The sequence below is a fragment of the Mus caroli genome, chromosome 4, assembly GCF_900094665.2.
Source record: "Mus caroli chromosome 4, CAROLI_EIJ_v1.1, whole genome shotgun sequence".
NCBI classification, from domain to species: Eukaryota; Metazoa; Chordata; class Mammalia; order Rodentia; family Muridae; genus Mus; species Mus caroli.
This window is the reverse complement of record NC_034573.1, coordinates 70,354,139-70,378,166: the sequence shown is the minus strand read 5'-3', so window position 1 is coordinate 70,378,166 and position 24,028 is coordinate 70,354,139. Positions and strand designations below refer to the sequence as shown.

The 24,028-nt window shown below is 37.2% G+C and overlaps 1 protein-coding gene and 1 long non-coding RNA gene across 41 annotated transcripts in view; one reads left to right on the top strand and one right to left on the bottom strand.

Moving 5' to 3' along the window:
- Nucleotides 1–24,028, top strand: part of Ptprd (protein tyrosine phosphatase receptor type D) — a 2,211,569-nt gene that overhangs the window by 837,633 nt on the left and 1,349,908 nt on the right. The gene's annotated exons all lie outside the window — the stretch shown is intronic.
- On the bottom strand, nucleotides 12,187–15,572 carry LOC115030844. Its single transcript, XR_003836405.1, has 2 exons — nucleotides 15,340–15,572; nucleotides 12,187–12,339 (listed from the first exon to the last, which is right to left on the bottom strand). It is a non-coding gene; the product is annotated as an uncharacterized LOC115030844 (long non-coding RNA).

Below are 24,028 nucleotides of genomic sequence, written 5' to 3'. Positions count from 1 at the left end.
GGTAGAGGCAGGCGGATTTCTGAGTTTGAAGCCACCCTGGTCTACAAAGTGAGTGCCAGGACAGCCAGGGCTACACAGAGAAACCCTGTCTCGAAGAACCCCCCCACAAAAAAAAAAAAAAAAAAGAAAAGAAAAGAATGTAAATCACAAAGTGATTTCCTATTGGTGTGTGCATTAAAAAAAGATGCAGAGAAGATATAGGAACATCTTAATAAACCTTGAGATTTAGTTGTGGTCAGGCATTCAGGCATACTAACTAGTTTCTATAATTTTCAGCAAACATTTTACTATCTATAGGTCTCAGAATATCATCTGTAAAATATGCACACATGCATAAATTATTTTCAATGTTAGATATACTTTTAAGGAGAAAAATCTAGTCCCTTTCCTATTTTGGTATTTAGGAAATGGGATTATCTCTGACATTTTTTATGTAAGAACTGAAGTAGGTACATTTTACTTGTAATAATGTTAAATCTTTTTTCAACTATTTCTTCTTTTGGTACAAAATCATCCATGCAATATCTTGTAACAAACTAAAATGTTTAATTGTGTTTTTTCTTAAGAGTAAGAAAGGATAACACAACGTCTTCCTTTTTTGCTTGTACTTACTCTGAAAAAAATCTAAAGAATTATTTCATTATCCTTTACAGGCATTTCCTTCTCTCCTTTTCCCCTGTGTGATAGAAAAGGGCAAACAACTTCTTTCCCTTTTTATTTATTAAATTATTTTTATTGATTTATATTCCAAATGTTTCCCTACTTTCTGGACCCTGCTCCCCGAGTTCTTCATTCTCCCCTTCCCTTTGCTTCTGAGAGTGCTCTCCCCTCACCTTTCTCCTGCCAGCCTCCCTCTTCACTAGGGCATCAAGTATCTACTGGATTAAGCACAACTTCTCCTACTGAGGTCATATAAAGCAGACCTCAGCTACATATGTGCTGGGAGCCACAGATCAGCTCACATATACTCTTTCGTTAGTGGCCAAATCTCTGGGAGCTCTGAGAGGTCCAGGTTAGTTGACTTCGTTTTTCCTATGGAGTTGTAATCCCCTTCTGTTCCTTCAGTCCTCCCCCTAACTCTTCCATAGTTGTACCTGATACTTTAGTCCAATGGATGGCTATAAATATCTGAATCTGTCTCTGTCAGCTGCTAGTAGAGCCCCTCAGAAGGGAGCCATGCTAAGCTCCTGTTTGCAAGCACAGTGTGGCATCAGCAATACTGTCAGGGTTTGGTGACCAACCATGGGATTGATCCAAACTTGGGCTGGTCAGTGGATAAATGTCCTTTCTTTCAGACTCTGCTTCAATTTTGTCCCTGCATTTCCTTTAGTTAGGAAAAATTATGAGTCAAAAATTTTGTCAATGGGTTGGTAGCCCCAGGCCTTAACTATATGTAAGGGGAGCCATGTATATCTATTACAGGTGGTTTCTCTTCAGGTTTCATCTCCCCACAGTTGGATCTTTGGAGCTTGTTATATCCCAGGTCTCTGGGCCTTTCTAGAGGTTCTCCTGCCCCTCCTACCCACAATGTTGCATATTTCCATTCATTCTCCTGGCCCTTAGGGCTTTTCTTCTGTCTCCCCTCATATCTGATGCTGATCCTTCTTTTCCCTTTCCCCTCCATCATCTTTTCAGGTCCCTCCCTGCCTCTGCCTCCCATGATGATTTTGGTCCCCCTCTAAGAAGAACTGAAGTATACACACTTGGGCCTTCCTTCTTCCTAGACTTCATATGGTCTGAGTTGTATCATGGCTATTCTGATTTTTTTTTACTAATATCCACTTAACAGTGAGTGCATAAAATGGATGTCCTTTTGGGTCTGAGATACCTCACTCAGGATGAGAGTCTCTAGTCTCATCTACTTGTGTGCAAAATTCACGATGTCCTCATTTTTAATAGCTGAATAGTATTTTATTGTGTAAATGAACCACATTTTCTGCAACCATTTTTTGGTTGAGGGACATCTGGGTTGTTTCCAGCATCTGGCTATTATAAATAAGGCTGCTATGAACATCATGGAGTATGAGTCCTGGCGGTACTGTGAAATATCTTTGGGGTATATTCCCAGGAGTGGTATAGCTGGGTCTTCAGGTAGAACTATTTTCAATTTTCTGAGGAATTCCAGATTGATGTCTTGAGTGGTTGTACCAGTTTCCAATCCCACCAGCAATAGAGGAGTGTTCTTCTTTCTCCAAACCCTCACCAGCATGTGCTGTCCCTTGAGTTTTTGACCTTAGCCATTCTGATTGGTAAAAGGTAGAATCTCAAGGTCATTTCTTTGTATATTTTGGATATTAGCTCTCTATTAGATGTAGGGTTAGTGAAGATATTTTCCCAATATGTAAGCTGCTGTTTTGTCCTATTGACAGTGTCCTGTGCCTTACAGAAATTTCTCAGTTTTATGAGGTTCCATTTGTCAATTGTTAATCTTAGAGCCTGGGCCATTGATGATCTGTTAAGGAAAATTTCTCCATCAAGTTCTTTGATCTACTTGGACTTGAGCTTTGTGCAAGGTGGTAAATATGGATCTATTTTCATTCTACATCCAGTGTGCCAGTAAGACCAGCACCATTTGTTGAAGATGCTTTCTTTATCCACTGTATAGTTTTAGCTTTTTTGTCAAATGTCAAGTATCTATAAGTGTATGGGTTTATTTCTTGATCTTCAGTTCTATTCCATTGATCAAACTGTCTGTCTCTGTACTAATACAATCTGGATTTTATCATTATTGTTTTGTAGCACAGTTTGCTGTCAGGAATAGTAATTTCCTCAGGTGTTCTTTTACTGTTGAGAACTGTTTTCTCTATCTTGTTTTTGTTGTTGTTGTTGTTGTGTTGTTATTGTTTTGGTTTGGTTTGGTTTTTTGGTTTTTTTGTTTTGTTTTGGTTTTGTTTTTCATATGAAGTTGAGAGCTGTTCTGTCTCTTGAATGCTGGGACTAAAGGATCTTCCACTATGCCTGTACTTAAGGGTGTTTTGTTTTTTGTTTTTTTGTTTTTTGGGTTTTGTTGTTGTTGTTGTTGTTGTTGTTGTTTTCACTTAGAACCTTGCTCTTTTGGCCTTGTATTTGATCAGTTTAGCTTTTTTTCCTGGGATTAAAGATGTATACCACCTTGCATGGTCCTAACCTTAGTCTAGTAGGATCTGGTCCTAGTGTTATTGCACCTTATTCTGTTTTTCTATTGGAATATAGGATTCAGCTCCATTTCACTTCATAGTGCACCTTTATTACTTGAGCCATACATTTTATATTTTTCATTTCTCACATTGTTCCTTTTCATTAAAATGCTTTTTGTAAGAATGAACTTATTAACCACATAACAGAATTTATACCAGGTTGTTTTGAGATTCCTTTGTCAAAGCAATTAATCTAAATCTTTTCACCTAGCCTCAGGTAGACTCTTTGAACAATGGCAAAAGGCAGCCATGTTCTTCACTAAATATCACACAAACAGTCCATTGAAACTTCTTGGGCCAGCAAACTTACATAGTTTAAATCAACTTCAGCTCCACAGTTTTCCATATCCCTACTAAGATTGCCCAATAAATCCCACTTAAAGTATTTCATGGTTTTCCAAATCCAAATTCCCAAATTCACATTCTTCAGGTCTATCACAGTGATACCCTACTCCTGGTACTAACTTTTGTCTTAGGTTTTTACTGCTGTGAACAGAAACCATGATCAAGGAAACTTTTTACAAGAACAACATTTAATTGGAGGTAGCTTACAGTTTCAGAGGTTCAATCCATTATTATCAAAGTGGGATCATAACAGTGCCCAGGCAGACATGGAGCAGGAGGAGCTGAGAGTTCAACCTTTTGTTAAGAAAGCAAACAGAAGACTGGCCTCCAGGGAGATAGGAGGATGCTCTTAAAGCCCATGCCTACAGTGACATACTTTGTCCAACAAGACCACACCTACTCCAACAATGCCATAACTCCAAATAGTGCTCCAAAGATACTCAAACCACTGCAGAAAGTTTGTAAAGGGTAGGATAAGGATATTTCTGACTAGACAATGGAGAAACCAGTAATGGTTCTGGCTGCATGGAGTGGGTACATATAGTGTGGGAGGTTTATCCTGTAGCTTATTCTTGATGTTAAGGATTTGCACAGATTTATTTATTATATATTCCCCTTTAGTTACATCTGGTTTTCTTATGATTCTAGGAATCAGGAAAAACTATCCATTTTTCCCTTTTAAATTTGAACAGTACATTTTTCTCTTTTGTTCATACCTCACTTGCAATCAAAGCATTAAATTAACTGCTAAGCATTAATATTATTGAATAATAAAGATGTAGCAGTATTACTTTTTGAGGAAATGAAGAAATGGAAACATTTAAGCATCCTAGATTGGACACTGACAACAGAAAATGAGACATTTCTACTGAATTGTAACTCGGTGAACCAGAGTTTAGGATTGCTTACACATATATAAACGAGGGCATGCGTACAGGATCACATATTATTTCAACAAATGTATCACTGAGGATCTCACTCCAGAATGGGAGAGTACTCCTAAAACCTGCAACCTTGAAACTCTAATTCCACATTGTATGCAACTTGCCAGAGAAGGTCCATGCCCCTGTAGAATTTCCACTTTGCTGCCTTTAGTTATAGGAAATGTTAATCTTGGAGAGGCTTTGTAACCTTGTTTCTTTCATGAGCTTCCTGACCTTGCTGATTTGGTTTTACTAAAAGGCCTTAGTCCCTTCAAAAAGGAATGTTTCAATTTGCAGGAAAGAGCTACACATAGTTATTAGCAATATGTCCTTGCTGATTTAAAATATCAGATAATCAACAGAATTCATCAAATCTTTTCAGAGCAGTCACTATATGCTGGTGTCCAATCCTGAGGATTTTGTGATTTAAAATGTTCCACCTCTCTTCAAATTGGCCTCTATACAGTAAGGACAACAATAATGAATTGCAGTACCACAAATCTTTGCAGGTAGCATGCTCAGAAATGTGAAACAGTTTTCCCAAAGTCACACAGATCTTTTGAAGGGAAGACAGACACTAGGCTTATTAACTTCTTTTCTGATTCATAGCTAAGTGTTACATTAAGTGAATTGGTTTTTCTATTACTCTTATTTCTTTTTTTTTTTTTTTTTTTTGGTTTTTCAAGACAGGGTTTCTCTGAGCCCTGGCTGTCCTGGAACTCACTTTGTAGACCAGGCTGGCCTCGAACTCGGAAATCCACCTGCCTCTGCCTCCCGAGTGCTGGGATTAAAGGCGTGCGCCACCACGCCCGGCCTCTTATTTCTTTTAATCGCTTCCAAAAATAAAGATGAAAGCCATAATGGCCAATGAAGAGACAATCAATTAAAAAAAATCACAATATATTGTAAACAATCCTAATCTTTCATCCCTGTCCCAAGTCCCATTAACACTTTTTAATTATCATTATATAATTTCTGAGTATCAGGCTCCCCTTGTGAGTTATAGGCCTGGTAGATAGAAGATATATAAAATTAACTATGCAGGATGATTAAAACCATTTTATTAGATTTTGAGGGAAAAACCATAGAGGAGGAAGCTGCAATTCTGAGATGTGGACCCTGTTTATGTGCAGATATAATTAGCATTCTTGTTATTGGCTCTTCAGTGGAATGTTTCATATTCACTTGTATGATGTATTATAACTCAACTCTGTACATTTAAGATAATTCTGTGGTTTTTCCTTGGTTCTCAAATTTATATTTTGCCACTGATAATTTTTCATGTGGTTAGATTTGTTACCTATTTTGTTTATAGTGTCTGATTTTCATGCTCTGTTTAAAATGGTGTTATGCATTTTAGTATTCTAAGATAACTATGTTGACCTTTAGTCTTCAAGGTTTATTCACTATTTTATAATTACATATGCATAAATACAAATATGTATATATATATATTCAATGTACTTTGATCATATTTTGCTTCCTCATCATCCTCTCCTATTCTCTCCCCCTTGTGATTTTTAGAGTGAGCTTTTAATTTCATATTTTTCAGATTAGTCAATTTTGCTTCAAGGAATGACAAAGAAACATAGTTTCATTTTATTGGTGGGAACCTATCAAATCATCTCAATTACATTACTGGATAATCAATATTTTACTCTCTGATTTTTACTAATAATCTGGTATTCCTTTTGTAATTATAATGTCCATTTTTATATTCACATGTCAAAATATATTCTATTCTAATAACACTTCTAAAAATCTTTTCATCTCTTCTCAGACTTATATAACTATGAGCAGAATTCAGCCAATCCTTGAAAAGTTTAAGCCTATCTTCACCTTATCATTTAGTTTGCAATGTTGTGGCAGAGTTCTTGATTCTGCCGTTATGCAAAATCTACTAATGTGTGACTTTCTTCTTAAACTGACAAGTGGCTATGAGACAAGTCTGATTTTAGCTTCATGGTAAAAACAGCATCAGTCAGTAGTAATAATGGACAGGAGATGTGGCTCAAGGCAGACTGATAAACATGTGTGAAGTACTGCCTTCAGTCCTCCAAACAACTCAAAAAAAAAAGAGACAGAAAGAATACAAATATGGTTTCTCCATGGCTTAGCCTCCAAGAGGATTCTTCAGGGGACCTCTCTTCTGCACTCACTCTCTGTTCATACAGCTTCAAGATATATTTGATCCTTGATACCCATTATATATCAGTACAAACTGCTGTAGGCCTAAGGCTGTTTTGAAGGTGGACTTAACTTATTGGTTGCCAGAAGTAGGCAGGATGATCCACCTTCTTGAAAACTGCTTCCAGATATCTCAGTGCTTAGGTTGCCATGGATATGGGTCTAGAGACAGAAATGCTGTAGGGAAGGCACTGAACCCTACCTAAGCCCCACTTTATAAAGTTGGGGCAATTAACTGAAGCTCTTGAAATCTTGCTAAAGATATGTTCCATAATGGTCTGTTCTCATAACTTGTCGCTCTATTACGAAAGGCTCATGTATAAACTGGATAGTATGATATTCTTTTCCATTGTAATTCAGGAGGCTCTGCATTTCGGTTTTGAAAATCTACCAACATTTCAAATGCCAGCTTGGTATGGGCCTCTATTTGTGAAAATATTATAAATAAGCCTCTGAAGGCCTGATTATTATGAACCTAAGATTTGAATGTTATATTCTGAATTTGATATTATCTATTTTTTCTAGATTCTAATAATTCTCTTCCCTCCCATAACTAAAAATGATCAGTTACGGTTAGCATATTTTGATGGCATTCATAACCACGTACTAGAATTAAGAAAGGAAGAGTAGTTTTCTTCCTAGATTTAATCTTATTTTTCTGACAAGTCAGAATGATTAACACCTTACTTCACTATTATTGCTTTAGCCTTCTATACATATTTTTGGTCCTGTTGGAACAAAATATAAGAAATTAACATACCTTAAAGATTAGTCTATGACAGACAAAGAATATTAATAAAAAACTAAATGTATCTGATTAGAAACAAAGGAAAGGACATCCAGAGACTGACCCACCCAGGAATCCATTCCATATACAGTCATCAAACCCAGACACTCTTTTGTATGCCAAGAAGTGCTTGCTGACAGGAGCCTGATATAGCTCACTACTGAGAGGCTCTGCCAGAGCCTGACAAATACAGGGGTAGATGCTCCCAGCCAACCATTGGGCTGAGCATGGGGTCCCCAGTGGAGGAGTTAGAGAAAGGACGAAAAGAGCTCAAGAGGTTTGCAACCCCATAGGAAGAACAAAAATATCAACCAACTACACACCCCAGAGTTCCCAGGGTCTAAACCACCAACCAAAGAGTACACATGGAGGGACCCATTGCTTCAGCTGCATATGTAGCAGATGATGGTATTGTCAGGCATTAATGGGAGGAGAGGTCCTTGGTGCTGTGAAGGCTCAATGCCCCAGTGTAGGGGAATGCCAGGGCAGGAAGGTAGGTGGGTAGGTAGAAGAATACCGTCATAGAAGCAGGGAGAGGTGGGAAGAGATAGGATATGTCCGGGGGAAGAGGGAACAGGGAAAAGGGATAACATTTGAAATGTGAAAAATAAAATATCCAATAATAAAAGAAACAAACTTTATCCTTTATTCTGTGTATCCAAAGAGCTAACTGTGGATGTCAGAGCACTAGACCATGTATGAAGTAAGGTAATTTTAGCCATTCACAATTGTTTGTGACCTCAACGACGGTTTGAACGGCACTGATCAGATGCTGAAGCATATAAAGCTGACAGCACCAGCAGCTAACTCTACAGATGAGGCTTTCATCAATATCTTGTATCTTCCTCATCCATCGTAGGCATCATTCCATCCCTTCTATTAATAGAACATTCACAGATCCCGCTACTGAAAATAATAACTTTCAATAAATTATATTTTCTGGACATTTGAAAATCTCTATTTGGTAATAGACTACTTTATATTCTCTTGGTTTCAAGTACTCACAACATGCAAGAAATTTTGCATATTCTGGGACTAAGGAATGGACTAAAGAAAGCTTTCTTCATCCCCATTTGCACAACAGACGTCTCAGGGTGTGAAACGTTCCCCTGTACCTGGGAACAGCTGAGCATCACATTACAGTTGTGTTACTTGGCATTTCTGTCAACCACTCTAGTAGTTCTGTATGCCTTGCTTGACAAGCTGAGGAACGAAGCTTCTCCCATGGGACAGTACTGCTCCTTCCCTGAGGGTTTAATTTGTTTCTGCCTGAAAAAGAGCATCATGCTTTTGGCAGCGTACAAATTAAAAATATTAATGAACTGAAGTAAAAGGCAAAATGAAATGGCTTTTTTATTAAATCACAATCAAAGTTTGTGTTTATATCTCAGAGTTGTCAGCCTGTCAGTGTGTCCCTAGGCTCAAACAATAGGGAGAAAATTTGATGAATTTTAGCTCTTTGCATTTAGTGTTATTACTGACGTCTTTTACGAATGAGAAATGCTATTATTTCTGTTTCCAGTCCAGATGGTTACACTTTTCACATACTAATAAAGAAATTTGAAATTAAATGTTAAAGAAAATCTCCATAAATATTTTCTATCATTATTAGTTTATATTTGGCAGCATAGAAATTCCATAGAAACTCAAAATTAAATTAGGCAGGTTAAAATCAATAAAAAGCTGGTTTGAGCTTCAAATTTTGTTAGTTTGTGGTAAGATCTCACAGCACTAATGCTGAAGTGAATACAAATGTAAACACTGCATGCCTTCGTGCATCAAAATGATGGGGTTTGTGCTCTGGAAACTCCTCACTGGATTATTTTTTCCAGTGACAAACCTTTCATGCAAGTTGGTGTGTGTGTGGAGCCTGAACCATGCTGGGATTCTGAAACAGACATTCCTAACTATTCAGGTCATGTTAATTCCTCTCTCTAACCCACAATGAAAGAGCTGTTCTAATACCAGAACTTCCTTAATCGTTCCTTGGCTGATATTTCAGCTACCCTGTGTGGTGAATGGAGTATAGAAGCTTTTTCTTTTTTCTTGTACTGACTTCATGGAACAGTGCCTGATCTTTTCTGACCATTTATTTGTTTCTATAGACATTTTTAATGTCACCAAATGCAGGGAAGGCAAATGGCCCTTTGTTGAGAACTTCTGGGATGGGGTATCCTAGGTGTAATTCCTGCGAAAACTCTCTCAGCATCTCATCACTGTAAATGACCTGCTAAAACAAGACAATGAGTAGGCTCTCATTTGACACATAATTTTATCTTTACCCTGTTTTTACTGATTTTTGCCAGTGTGTTATATTTACCAATACATACAAAATAAATAAGAGCAACATATATATTATCAACTAATATACATACACAAAAATGCACATACACATATACTGTGCATGTATGTATATGTACATATATGTAATATACCTACATGTAACAACTGATGTGTACTGGCTATTTTTGTGTCAACTTGACACAGCTGGAGTTATCACAGAGAAAGGAGCTTCAGTTGAGGAAATGCCTCCATGACATCCAACTGTAAGGCATTTCCTNAATTAGTGATCAAGGGGGAAAGGCCCCTTGTGGGTGGGACCATCCCTGGACTGGTAGTCTTGGGTTCTATAAGAGAGTAGGCTGAGNAAGCCAGNGGAGNNAAGCCAGTAAAGAACATCCCTCCNTGGCNTCTGNATCAGCTCCTGCTNNCTNACCTGNNTGAGTTCCAGTCCTGACTTCCTTTGGTGATGANCAGCAGCATGGAAGTGTAAGCTGAATAAACCCTTTCCTCCCCAACTTGCTTCTTGGTCATGATGTTTGTGCAGGAATAGAAACCCTGACTAAGACATGATGATAAATCTATTATTTATGATAACAGGAATAGACAATTCTCTGGATGCTTTAACATAAAACAAAATAAAATAGTACAATCCTTGTGTTTGTATTATGTACATATATGTTCACATTTTTACATGTATGTGGGTAGATATACCCTTATTTATACTAAAAATTTCTTTATTACTTTCCACCTATGTTTTGAAACAAGACCACATCACAGAACCTGATGATGACCAATTTGGGTAGACTGGTTGGTAAAGCCACTGTAGGAATCTTCCTGTCTCTAATCTCCCTGATCTGGAGCTTATTTAAACCACCTGGCTAGTTGTATATGGTACAGCAGCTCAAGACTCATATTCTCATACTAGTGTGGCTGATACTTAACTGAACCATCTCTATAGCCTCAGATTCTGATCTAAAAAGAGGATTTCAAAGGGATGAGAGAATAAATGTAACATCTCTTCATAAAGAATAGAATCTTATATTTTATAAATCTTTAGAGTTTATACACTATCAAAAACCAGGAAGTCTCATCAGAACTGACACTATGCGAGGAGTGAATGATGTCAGAAGTATCTGAAAATACCCATATTCAAAATTACTTTGAGTTTCTTTCTAAGCACTACAAACAAACCACTCAAATTTCTGTCTCACTTTGTTGTGTCTATTTTTAATATGTTAATTTTTCCTGAATTTCTAGTGAATATCAAAATCATCTTTCCTTTAATGACTATCATGTATAGAAAGAACTACAAATAATCAAATAAAATAGCTTTAATATATCACTAACATGGCACTCATAACAATGATAGGAAAGACCTAAAAGATTTTAGCCAAGAAAGGACAATATTTATGTTTATAAGAGTGAGCTAATGCTCTTTGGATGTGATCAATGTGATGGCCTCTCACAAAACTGGAGTCTCTCTAGATAAGGTGACAGCCTTATTCACACAGGCAAAACCTGGAGAAGGGTATTAATTGGATTTACTTAAGCAAGATTTTTTTTAATTAAAAAATTGTTATTATTCTTCATTTTATTAGTCTGAATGCACATGTGTGCAGGCATAACTGACAATGAATATATTGTGTAGGTCCATTGTTAAAGTTTTCTCTTACCTTTTACTTATTTTTTTTAAAGCAAGATTCTCTAGCAATCATACCAATGCATGGGTGTACTTGGAGAACTCAACCAGAAGTGAAAGGTTTCCAGTTCTCTGGAAGTATCACTTTTGGCTAAGTCTGTGAATGTTGATAGCAGAATGTTGATAGTCAGTAACATATAACAAACTGCACTTCTCCCTGCCTCTTTAAATATCTTGGATCCCTCCTGGTAGACACAAATGCTGTGCTACATTACCCCCAGCCTGTCTTTCTCTTTCAGAACAGCCGAATGTGAAATGTACTACTTAATAAACAGATGCACAGTTTGTAGTCTGTATTAAGATAGATTGCTTATGTGAAGTGGAAATGAATACCATAAATCAAAGCTTCTCATTATATATTTCTTGTTTAATAGTAATTTATCAGTTTTATTTCTAGTTCTTTATTGTGCAGGCCTATCGTTAACTACCTGTGGTAGGTAGGTTTCCTTGTAGACTCTTGTCACTTGTACACCTCCAACTCAGCAGAAGAATGAAAATGTGGTATATTGTCATTTGAAGCGTGACATAGAGGTTATTGACAGAGTAGGAGGATGTCACTGTAGTTGATGGTGGCTGGCTTATCAAAGACATTTGCTAAAATATGTTTCGATTATCTGTGACTAATAAAAACTCTCTTCAGTAGACAATACAATCTAAAAGATGAATTCAAACACAGCTACAGTCCAAGAAGTTATAATGAAATGCTAAACATTAATGAAAAAGACCTCATTTTTTATTGAATATTTCATAGTTTGAATATGTGTACTTCAACAGAACAGTAAGTTGTCACTTCCAAGTGATACTCCATTTTATTCAGAGCAAGAGAACTTTCATCAGGCAAAGCTACATATTGGAGGAAGCAATTGGTATTCTAATGGAGTCCTTGAATAGCTGATGGTATAGAATTCAACCTGAAGTTGTGCCAGCAAAGATCTGTAACTGTCAAGATGGAGAAAAACAATTCTGTGTAATGGAATTACATTTTTAATATGCTTTGATTTTAAAATTTCAATGAGGATACGACTAAAAACCAGAATGCAGAAAATAGACATTTTCCCATAACAACCTAAATTAGCTTTTCAATGCAAAAATCTTAGGAAACCTTTAACCAAATTACTAAGTAAATTTGCATGAATCAATAATTAATTGATAGCTGTAGGTTGCTAATTTCCTTGTTATTACCTTGTGTGACCTCACCCTTACCCCCCACCTCCAAAAATAGGAGAAACAGAATTGCAATTTTAACAGAAAACTCAGTATAAAAAGATAGTAAAATACGGAGAAAAACCCATATTTCAATACAACAAGAATGTCCTAAAGTTAATAGAGCTTGGCCTAATAATTACAGAACTTTATATAAATGTGGTCTTTCTAGCTATATTTGACGTCATGAAGGAAGTAAGAGGAAACCTTAACTAAATAGAGCAATTTCCTCAATTATGGGTACCAAGTATTTCAGAGAAATTTCTCTGACTGTCACTTAAACTTTCTGTTGGGCAAATCCTCAGAAGTATGTAAATTTCTCTCATGTTAGCACATAAAGAGGCATATTACAGAATAAGTAGACTTCAAATCTGTGGGGCAATATCTGTGGGTAGTAAAGACTTGCAATGGGCAGATCCAATGAGAACAACCTCTTAGAAACCTAACTTAAACTTTTATCTCTCTTTTTTGCTTTTTTTTTTTGTTTGTTTGTTTTTTGTTTTTTTGTTTAAAGGAAAAACATTGAAACTCTCTCTGCGTACTTTGGAAACATGTTAGTCTATTGAGCTATTTGGGACATGGCATAGTGTATAAGAGAGCACACAGAAACGGCATGCTACTTTAAGTATTATGTGGGCTTTGAATGAAGTACTCAGCTTGCAGTACACACACACTCACACACACACACACACACACACACACGCACGCACGCACGCACGCACGCACGTACATGCCTGCGTACACACAACAATATCTATTCGGCAAGGACTCTTTTTTTTTTTTTTCTCACTCTACTAAATGTAATTAAAAATTGATTAAAATTAAAGGTTATCATCTCTATCTGCGACTTAATTTTAGTGTCTTTTGTGAGTAAGTAGGAGATGGTTAGGAGAGTGTGATCTGCTCAGGCTGTATGACATATTGGGGTCCTCAGGAGAATGACCATTCCAATGTAGCAGCAAGATGACTTCCACAAATGATATAGTTCTCATCTCAATTTTTAAAATATACTTTGTATGCACATATATGATATTCAATATTTTCAGAAATATTGTGTATTGTATTATGCTGGACATTGGAAAATTTGCAGATTTACACACAAAGTTCCTTAGATTATTTCAGAATTATTACTCCAATTTACAAATGTCATAATTTTTAACATCTGATATTTTACCTAAAAATAGACATCTATCATCTATCTATCTATCTATCTATCTATCTATCTATCTATCTATCTATCCATCCATCTACCTATCTAGCCATCTAACCATAAGTAAGCCATTTCTTCATTGTAATTTCTCATTTCTAGATGTTTTAAATAACCCGATCACTTAATCTTGCTAATATCCATTTACTGGTTATAACTGGAGTATAATTTGATCATATCAATGAAATATTTTAGAATTATCAAAATAATTTTAGAGATTTTTTCCAAAGCATGTTTATTTCCAAAGCTAGAATGATCTCTCAAACAGAGTGCTATGTTGTTTTCTTCTAATGCAGCTGCATTTCCTCTAAATAAGAGAGGGTTTTTAAATCAAGTGTAAGTAGTAGTAAGTAGTAAGACATCAATCTACTATTGATGACTGCTATTCAGCATTTTGCCAATGGCTGCTCTGTGTTTCATTTAAATGATTTAACTTAATCTTTGTGGTTGCTCATAGGATGCTACTATACTTATTTTGAAACTGAAATTGTCCTATTCAAAGTACAGAAGTAACAAGAACTGTGGGCCCAGGGCTTGGTATATATTATGTTCAGTCTTCCTTCTGAGGGACATTGCTCAAATTGCTGTCAGAGAACATAGCAAACTTCAAAGTGACTGGATAAATATTAGCTTTATATCTTTCTATCAGGCTTGTTTCAGCAACAGGGAAAATTGATAAAAAACAGTTAATTGAAAATCCCTTCTATACAGACAAAGGAAAGATAAAACTTCAATCTTTCATGTAATAGGATGTACAATACTGCTGATAGTAATTAACTTTTAATATGTATAAGTAGGTGGATTTCTCTTAAAATATGTTACAATATAAAATTTGCTCATTAGCAGCAAAAAGATAATTTAATCAGCAGACACTATCATTATTATTTTATTATGATATTCTAACTCCCAGGAGAACAAAGACCTCAAGTGCTTAAGACAGCAGTTTCTATTTTAGATAGGGATTATCTCATTTTTGGCAAATGTAAAATAAAATAGAAAAACTCTCTGTATGCCATATTAATGCCACTTGAGAGTGCTTAATATAAAAAGAGAAATTTAATTTTTGATTTCAACATAATCATATTTCAAAATATTGGATTCCAGCCTGCGCATACTTCCTTGGCTTAATTTTACATCTAATTAAACTAATCATAATGGAAAATGTATAATTCTACATTTCAAAATTCTCCTCAAATCCTAATTCATTTACAGTGAGCCAGCGACACAAACCTCCAGCATAAGAATGAAGGATCTCTTATGAAATATTACCTGTCAGTGGCAATTCTGTGAATATTTACTAAATAGTACTTGACCAAAGGTTCAGCCAAGTATGTAGAATGGAATTTTGGGTCTGTATGATACACTCTTTGCAGCATTAAAACAGGCTCACTTCTATTCCATTAGAAATAGGAAAGGAACAAGATAGAGTGGCATGTCAAAAATGTGTCACTTGAGGAATCTTATCTATTTATATCACTGTTCAGCAAACTGCCCATAAATTTAGCTTCAAACAATTGTTTTATTCTTACCTCTGATAGTCTTGAGTTTTAAATAGGGCTCACAAGAGAAATTCTTCTATGTGGTGGACTTCAACACATCTCTCTGTTCTTAGCTGGCATGCCATACAACCATTGCTTTCTGAGGCAACTTCAGCTGGTTCTATGTGTACTGGGTACCAAGTTGAGCTCATATTCTTGTGTTTTATGCCAGCCTGCAGCCTACATGAACCGGGTACACCTGGGTGGCAGGCTGGGGCTGAAAAAGAGGGCAAGAGAGATTAATGGAGACCAAGACACGTTTCCTGTTCAAGACACTCCCCTCCCCCCTCCAGTCCATTCTTGGTGTCTGGAGCCAGCCAGCAGGTGACATGCAGGATAGGATGTTCCTCCAGGAATATCCCAGGGGCCTCTCAGCAGGTAACAGTGTCTTGGAGGAGAGCAGTGTTAGGTGACAGAACAATAGAGTCATCTAGGTCAGAAGGCTCCACCCTAGGTAATCTCACTGGCAGCAAGGTCAAAGTTTGGATCAGCCTGCTTCAAGGCTGAGGGAGGCTACATTCTTGGAATTCCTAGTTCAGTGAATCACAACTCAAGTTCCTGCTTAAAGGACCACATAGACTGCAGGGCAGGGAGCATGGGGGAGTAAAGGGGAAGTGGGGAAAAACCAGTGCCCTCTCAGAGTTCTGGTGCTGTGGGTGGGCAGATGCAGAAGGACTGCCAAATGCTTGCCAAATGCCCGGGTGGGTGTCTGGCTGTGGGAAGCCACATATCGCAACTCAGAGGGTGGTGGACAAGGGACAGTCCTAGGTACCAGGTTCTCAGCCTCAGGCATCCCAGACACCACTGGACATCCACTGGAGCTCCCGGGGGTGGCTCAGTCAGCCCCGGGGCCAAAGGGAGAAGAGGACAGGGAGAGAGGGAGGCACTGTGTGGTTCCCACATGGGCAAGAGTCCTTGGTCCCGTCCATGGCTGGAGCATAGGAAGGCCTTCCAGTGGGAGATTAGACGTGGCACATGGAAAGCCTATTCCATCATTCAAGCAGATGGGCCTTGATGAGCAGAGATGGCCTATGGTTTTAGAGCTTTATTGTAGAAAGGCAGAGGGAAAGAGAGAAGGTAGAAAGAGGGAGAGAGGCCCACCATGGCCAGGTGGAGAGAGGGGTAAAGAGAGAGAGAGAGAGAAGGAGGGCTAGAGCATTAGAAAGGGGAGAGTCATTTAAAGAGAGAGAGGTGGGGCAAGCAGCCCCTTTTATAGTGGGCTGTACTATCGGGTAACTGTGGGGATGAGCATACTTGGCTATAGTCGGGTAACTGTGGGGGTGGAGTCAAGCCAGAATGCCAGAAGCGAGGGACATGGTCTATGTGGTTGATAGTCACACACCTGTCCTGCTGGGGCTGTAGGGGTGGTAACTTCAACAGGAGCCAGGAGGCCAGGAGACATGATCAAACACCTTCAATCCCATGTAGGTAGAAATTACTACCCATTGCATCCCCTCTGGTTCAAGACCTATGCTCAACTGGGGACCAGGCTGTCTGTGTGCAGCCCACTGCCCCACAATAGACTCTGCAAGAAAAAAATTAATATCTTTTCTTCTTAGAAACATGCAAATGGCATTGAAAGAATCACCCTTCTCATTGACAGGAACATCTAATCTCTCAACGCATTTTTTGTTTACTCTTGACTCAAAGATCTTTTATATATCTGCCATATTCCACCCTTATTTCTATCATTCCAAAAAGAGAGTTGCTAGCGAAATGCAAATTTATTACCAGTGCTTTCTCAAACATCAACTACAAGCACTCCAGGTGTTTGAGACAACTCCAGGTTGTGAGACAAATTTCTATACCATATAAACTCTTTTTTTAAAAAATTTTTATTAGTTATTTTATTTACATTTCAAATGTTATCACACTTCCTGGTTTTCCCTCAGTAAAGCCTCCATCCTGTACCCTGTCCCTCCTCCTTCTGTGAGGGTGCTCCCCCACCCACCCCACACACTCCTGCCAAACTGCCTTGGCATTCCCCTATGCTGGGACATTGAGCCCTTATAGGACCAAGGGCCTTCCCTTCCATTGATGCCAGACAATGCCATATTCTGCTATGTATGCAGTTGGAGCTATGGGTTCCTCCATGTGTACTCTTTGGCTGATGGTTTAGTCCCTGGGAGCTCTGGGGAGGTCTGGTTGGTTGATGTTGCTCTTAACACCAGCTAAAACTATTTCGACTGGTGTTACCCACAGTCTTCAGATGCCTCAATATCCCCAATTCAGTATTAACCCATCCCTTCAGTGGCTCTAATTTTTATCTACATTATTTAATTGTTAATTGTGATTGTATATTTCTCAAAATGAAAATTTAATTATTTTTTTCTACTTGATACTTTAAAATGGCTTCATTTGCTTAAAATTTGGAGTGTCATCTTCTAATTTCTCTTCATGTCTGTGCTTTTTTTTTCATTTTTTTATTGGATATTTTACTTATTTACATTTCCAATGCTATCCCCTTTCCGGATTCCCCCCCTGCCAGAAACCCCCTATTCCATCTCCCCTCCTCCTGCTTCTATGAGGGTGCTCCCCCACCTACTTACTCCCACCTTTCCACCCTCATATTCCCCTACACTGGGATATCAAGCCTTCACAGGACCAAGGGTCTCTCTTCTCCCATTGATGCCCTACAAGGCCATCGTCTGCTACATAGAGGGTTGGAGCCATGGGTCCCTCCATGTGTACTCCTTGATTGGTGGTTTAGATCCTGGGAGTTCTGGTTCATTGATAGTGTTCTTCTTCCTATGAGGTTGCAAACCCCTTCAGCTCCTTCAGTCTCTGCTTTAACCATGTCAAACCTCACACCCATCTCAGAAAGGTATATGAACCCCTCCTCACAGCCTGGTAGAAGCTGTGTTCCTTGCTTTGTGTCTTCCATAACTTGTAGGAATGATATGATCTTTCATTTGTTTACTCTTATTCCTTTAATATGATTTCACTTTCTATCATACTTTGTATTTGTGTGAACACTTCATTTTCTCTACAAATATGAAATGTGTTGAGAGCAACAGACAAATTTATATGCCTTTCCAAAAGTCTGTTTGTTTGTTTGTTTGATTGATTGTTTGTTTTGAGACAGGGTTTCTCTGTGTAGCCCTGGCTGTCCTGGAACTCACTTTGTAGACCAGGCTGGCCTCAAACTCAGAAATCCGCCTGCCTCTGCCTCCCGAGTCAGCTCCCAGCTCAAAAGTCTTTAGAATGCCTTGCATAACTAAATTCTATAAGATGGAATTATCCATGTGAAAGAAAAAATAGCTGATTATAAATATTTTCTGTATAAATCTGCTTATTCATTAAAAGTAAACTCAGAGTCTCTTGCCCTGTTTTAAACTGGATCTATGGTTAAATATAAATATGTAAAGTGACATTAACATTCCTCATTACAAGACAATTGTCCTTACATGTTTACATTTGATATTTCCAATATAATATTATAAAAATTTATATTTTCTCATTATATAACAATCACAATAAGAAGTTTATCCTGTGATGTTTCCAATTTAAAGTTATATTTGTCCTAGTGATTATGTGACATAATCTCATTATAAATAATTGTATGTCCTAACTATCTATTTTTTCAATTTTATTTAATTTTTTATACAGTCCAGATTTTATCCCCCTCCCAGTCCACCCACTGACTGTTCTACATCCCATACCTCCCCCTCCCTGTCTCCATGAGAACATCCCCACTCCCTGGGTCCCCAAGTCTCTTGAAGGTTAGGTGCATCTTCTGAGTCTAGACCTAGCATTCCTCTTTCCTACATGTGTTGTGGGTCTCATATCAGTTGATATGTGATGCCTGATTGGAGATCAATATCTGAGAGATTTCTGGGATCCAGAATAGTTGAGAATGCTGGTCCTCCTACAGAGTGGCCCTCCTCCTCAGCTTCTTCCAGCTTTTCCCTAATGCAACCACAGGACTCCAAAGCTTCTGTTCATTGAGTGTAAATATCTGCATCTGACTCTTTCAGCTGTTTGTTGGACCTGTCAGAGGGCAGTCGTGCTAGGTTCCTAGTATTAGTAATAGTGTCAGACTTTTGGGCCTCCCCTTGAACTGGATCCAAATTTGGGCCTGTCCATGGACTGTCTTTTCCTTCATTTCCATCCCTGTATTTCTTTCAGACAGGAACAATTATGGGTCAGAGTTTTGACTGTGAGATGGCAATCCCACACTTGATGCTGAAGGTGGCCTTTACATGTTCCCACTCCCCACTGTAGGGCATTTCATCTAAGGTCCCTTTTTTGAGTTCTGAGAGTCTCCCACCTCCCAGGTGCCTGGTAAATTCTGGAGGGTCTCCCCCACCTCCTACCTCCCAAGGTTGCCTGTTTCCATTCTTTCAGCTAGCCCTCGGGACTTCAGTCCTGCTCCCCCCATCCAATACTAGATTGTGTTCCCCTCTTCCCCTCCCTGTCCCCTCCCACCCAGGTTCCTCCCTCCCTCCCACCTCCTGTGATTGCTTTCTTCTCCTGCAAAAGTGAGATTGAGGCATCCTCACTTGGGTTCTTCAGCTTGTTAACCTTTATGAGATCTGCAGATTGTATCCTGGGTATTCTGTACATTGTTTGGCTAATATTTACTTATTAGTGAGCACATACCATGCATGTCCTTTTGGGTCTGAGTTATATCACTCAGGATATTTTCTAGTTCCAGCCATTTACCTGCAAAACTTAAGATGTCCTCATTCTTAATAGCTGAGTAGTATTCCATTGTGTAAATGAAACACATTTTCTTTATCCATTCTTCTGCTGTGGAATATTAATATCATTTTTTTTAAAAAATCAATCCCCCAAATTTCTGTTAAAGTTAAAACAAAACAAAACAAACAAACAAACAAACAAACAAACAAAAATCAGGAAACCAACTCTTCCTGGAAGCAGTGTGTGTGAAGGATACTCACTTTTGTCAGACCCAAATTCCATAGGCTTGTATCACAAGAAGTGAGAAAAGTTGCAACCTCAGATAAAATGAGCATCTGGTATGCCACCGCACATTTCATCACCTTGCTTTGCTAGATACTTAATAACTCTGACTTATGACTGTGTCCTATATTTACTGGCATCTTCTTTCCAGTTCTAGTAAATCAATGATTTTCAACTGTTAGAACTGGAATCTGCTTCTGATGTTAACAAGTGTCAGGAGAGATCTACTAGCTAATTGGATCCCTGTTGTTATAACTTTCCATGCATAAAGTTTGTTAAAAAGAACTTCCCTCTCTCCTGAGTAGCCTCTAGTCAGAGAGGTTCCAGAAGGGTACAGTAAATGTCCACATTAGTTACACACACATTTTATTCCTATGAAAGAGAATGAATCAGAGGGAATAAAAGATTAAACAAGAATTTACAAAGTTTTAAGACATTTCAGTGGAAGACAGAGTAAAAAGAGCTTATTGTTCAAACACAGTAACAGAATTCATTTACATCATTATTATCAGCGAAATCATTTAAAGTATGGTACAATATAAAACAAAACAGAAGTGACAACCAATACCTCCATGTCTTTCTAAATTCTGGGGAAGCTGCAGGTGTGAGACAGAAATTCCACTCTTAACCACGTTTTGGAGAAACAGCCACTAAAATACAGATATGAGGAAAAATGCTAAGAGAATGGTAGTTACAATCTAAATTCCAAATTATGAATTTTTGATGTATATATTGCAGCAATTTTCAAAAAGTATAAGCACAGACTTAAGTAACATGTCTGAAAATGCCATATACCAGAATAACAATACAACATTTAATTAAAATTGAACAGGGCACAGCAGTATGATATCAATTTTAATCATGTCAGATCTTTACTGTTTAATAATTCAAAGCAGAGAAAATAAAATACATTTAAGAACAAATAGTAAGTCATGTGTTATAATTAAATTACATTTGGCATTTCTTTACTTTTGGCTTTCTAGCTCATCCAATTTCTCTTTTTAGTGTTTATAGCACTAAGTAAAGATAAAAATCTAGACTGTAGTTAGAAATCTTACTGGTTTTGGGAAGTAGCTGTAGTAGGTTCTTCTCCAGCTTTAGTGGTCTCTTCAGCCTCTTTTGTCTGGGTTTATAATACCAGGTGTGAATGTCCTCTGATCGAGTGGTACTGGAGTCCAATTAGACAGCTCTTGGTTACTACCAAGATGTTAGTACAACTAGGGCATACTAGCCTGCCAGCCCGATCATTGTTGTTTTTCAAAGGCTTTGCTTCATTCACACTGGTTCAGCACCTTAGTATACTAAGAAAACTAATGCTTAGAGAGAAGGTTTTCAAGTCAGTTCCAGCACTATTTTTTCCAGATCCTAAATGAGAAGTATGTATGTCTTCAAAACCACAATCTTATCTTTAAATTCTAAAAGATAATCAAGGCCAAATTTAATAGCCTATATTGTTTGGAGGATCTCTTGGGTTCCCCTGACAAACAGGTAAACAGGAGCTTTTCTATGCTTAGCAAGTGCGATTTTATACCCCAAGTGCAATGACTTTATTAAAATATCAGCACACATACACACACGCACACACACACATGCACATGCACACGCACACACACACACACACACACACACACACACACACACACATATATATATATATATATATATATATAGAGAGAGAGAGAGAGAGAGAGAGAGAGACAGAGACAGAGACAGAGAGAGAGAGACAGAGACAGAGACAGAGACAGAGACAGAGACAGAGACAGAGACAGAGAGAGACAGACAGACAGACAGACAGAGACAGACAGAGACAGACAGGGAGATAGACAGAGAGACCTACATACATATGTATATATAATACATGTCCTTTTTTCTAAGCTTATGAAATGATTTGCTTCAACATGGATTTTTTCAATCATTCTCTTTTTCCACCTGTAATCCTCTCTCTCCACTGCCCAGTTAAAGCAGATTTTCCCAATCTCCTTTCAAAGAACCTGTGACCTAATGTCCCCTATGCTAGAGTTCACTTTAAGTATTAAATATATATTTGACATCAACTCTGTTTTAAACTAAAGCAAAGTTTTCAAGAGTGAATAATATAAATATAAAATAAAGCAATTTGTTGCACTTATGTGAGTAATTTAGTATTATATTTTTCCAAATAGAGAAAGACAGGTATAAAGCAAGGTAACATAGATTATCTATATCACTGAACCCAGTTCTTCTTACATGGTAGTCATTACACAAAACTATGGCAGGAAATGATATGGGTGATACATGTTTTATAATATTTCTTAACCACATAAAACTTTAGTGAGATTATACTTGAAAAATATTGTCTCTATACAATTTATATTTAGTAAATACAACAATCCAGTTTTATTTGAGTGTACTATAATGACATGTGTGTGTGTGTCTATGTGTATGCATATCTAACCCTTTTTACCAGTCATTTTAGTAGCAACCAATGTTTATCAATATTTAGGATATAGCAATAAGCAAATTAGGTATACATTTACCCTTTCTAAAAATTTCATTGGTGTCTAAAATATCTCTGGAAATTGGAAGGTATAAAATTCGCTCAACAGTTGTGAGGAAAATTAAATTTTATTAGGGAGAGAGGAGTCTACAAAGGTTCGAGGTATATTACCATTCACTGAGATGTAGAGGATAGTAGAAGATGACATGAAGAGAGTTGGTTCAGCAGTGCTTGGGCATCCCTGGTCTCTTAGTGACTAAAAGTATGTTCTAGTGATATGTTTCCTTACATTCACCCAGAGCTTATTGTTTGATAACTTTTATTTCATTTTTAAATTAACTTCTGGTAATAACTGAAGATCCATTTCATGAGAATCAAATAAAGAAATAAATGGGCATTGGCAATGGTAAAAGAAGCCAAAATATTTTGTAATAAAATGTTCAGGCTCAAAGGAAATTATTCCCCATGTGTAGTGCATAAGGATACAAAAAATGAGCAAATGGATAAAACGCTATAAATACTTTTCACTGTCTATGAATTCTAAACTGCTATGTTTATTTAGCTGGTTAGTGTTTTTAAATACTTCCAGACCTTTGGTATTTAAGGTATGATAGATAATATGGTATTTAGGATATGATAAAAAGTAAAATATAATAATAGTAACAATAATAATAATGGTATGCCCAATGAAGTATGGGAGAACATTATAATTGCCAATATTTTATATTATTCTGATCACTTAAAACTAATAAATTTAAAGAATTTCCTTAGATATTTTTTCAATTTAAACTGATCTAAAAAATTAAAAACTGAAGTTCCCACCACCTTCTGCCAAATATCTCTTTTAGTAAAATGTGTCCTGCACTGAAAAGATATGGGTTATGAAAAAGTATTACATCACCTACATTCTAAAGACATAGTCATTAGCTCAACAAGATGCACTGAGAAAACTTTTAATGTGAGAGGATTAGTTTTGAGTCATCCATGTTATTTGAAAAAGAATATTATTCTTTTATTTTAGTATTTTTAACTTTTTAACTCACCACATCAAAAATGAATTTCTTTGTTCAAAATGACTCCTAATTCAAGAAGAGAGAGAAGTGATTTCTCAAAATTTCTTGACAGTGTAAACTACTGTTCTGATGTCTGTGTTAGGTTTGTTAATATCATAGATGCTCATTGTTACTTAAAGAGCATAGTTTCCTCATTCAACAGTATGGTTGTTTTAGCAACAATAGATGGCCTCCATAGACTCTTTTTTTTTTTTTTTTTTTTTTT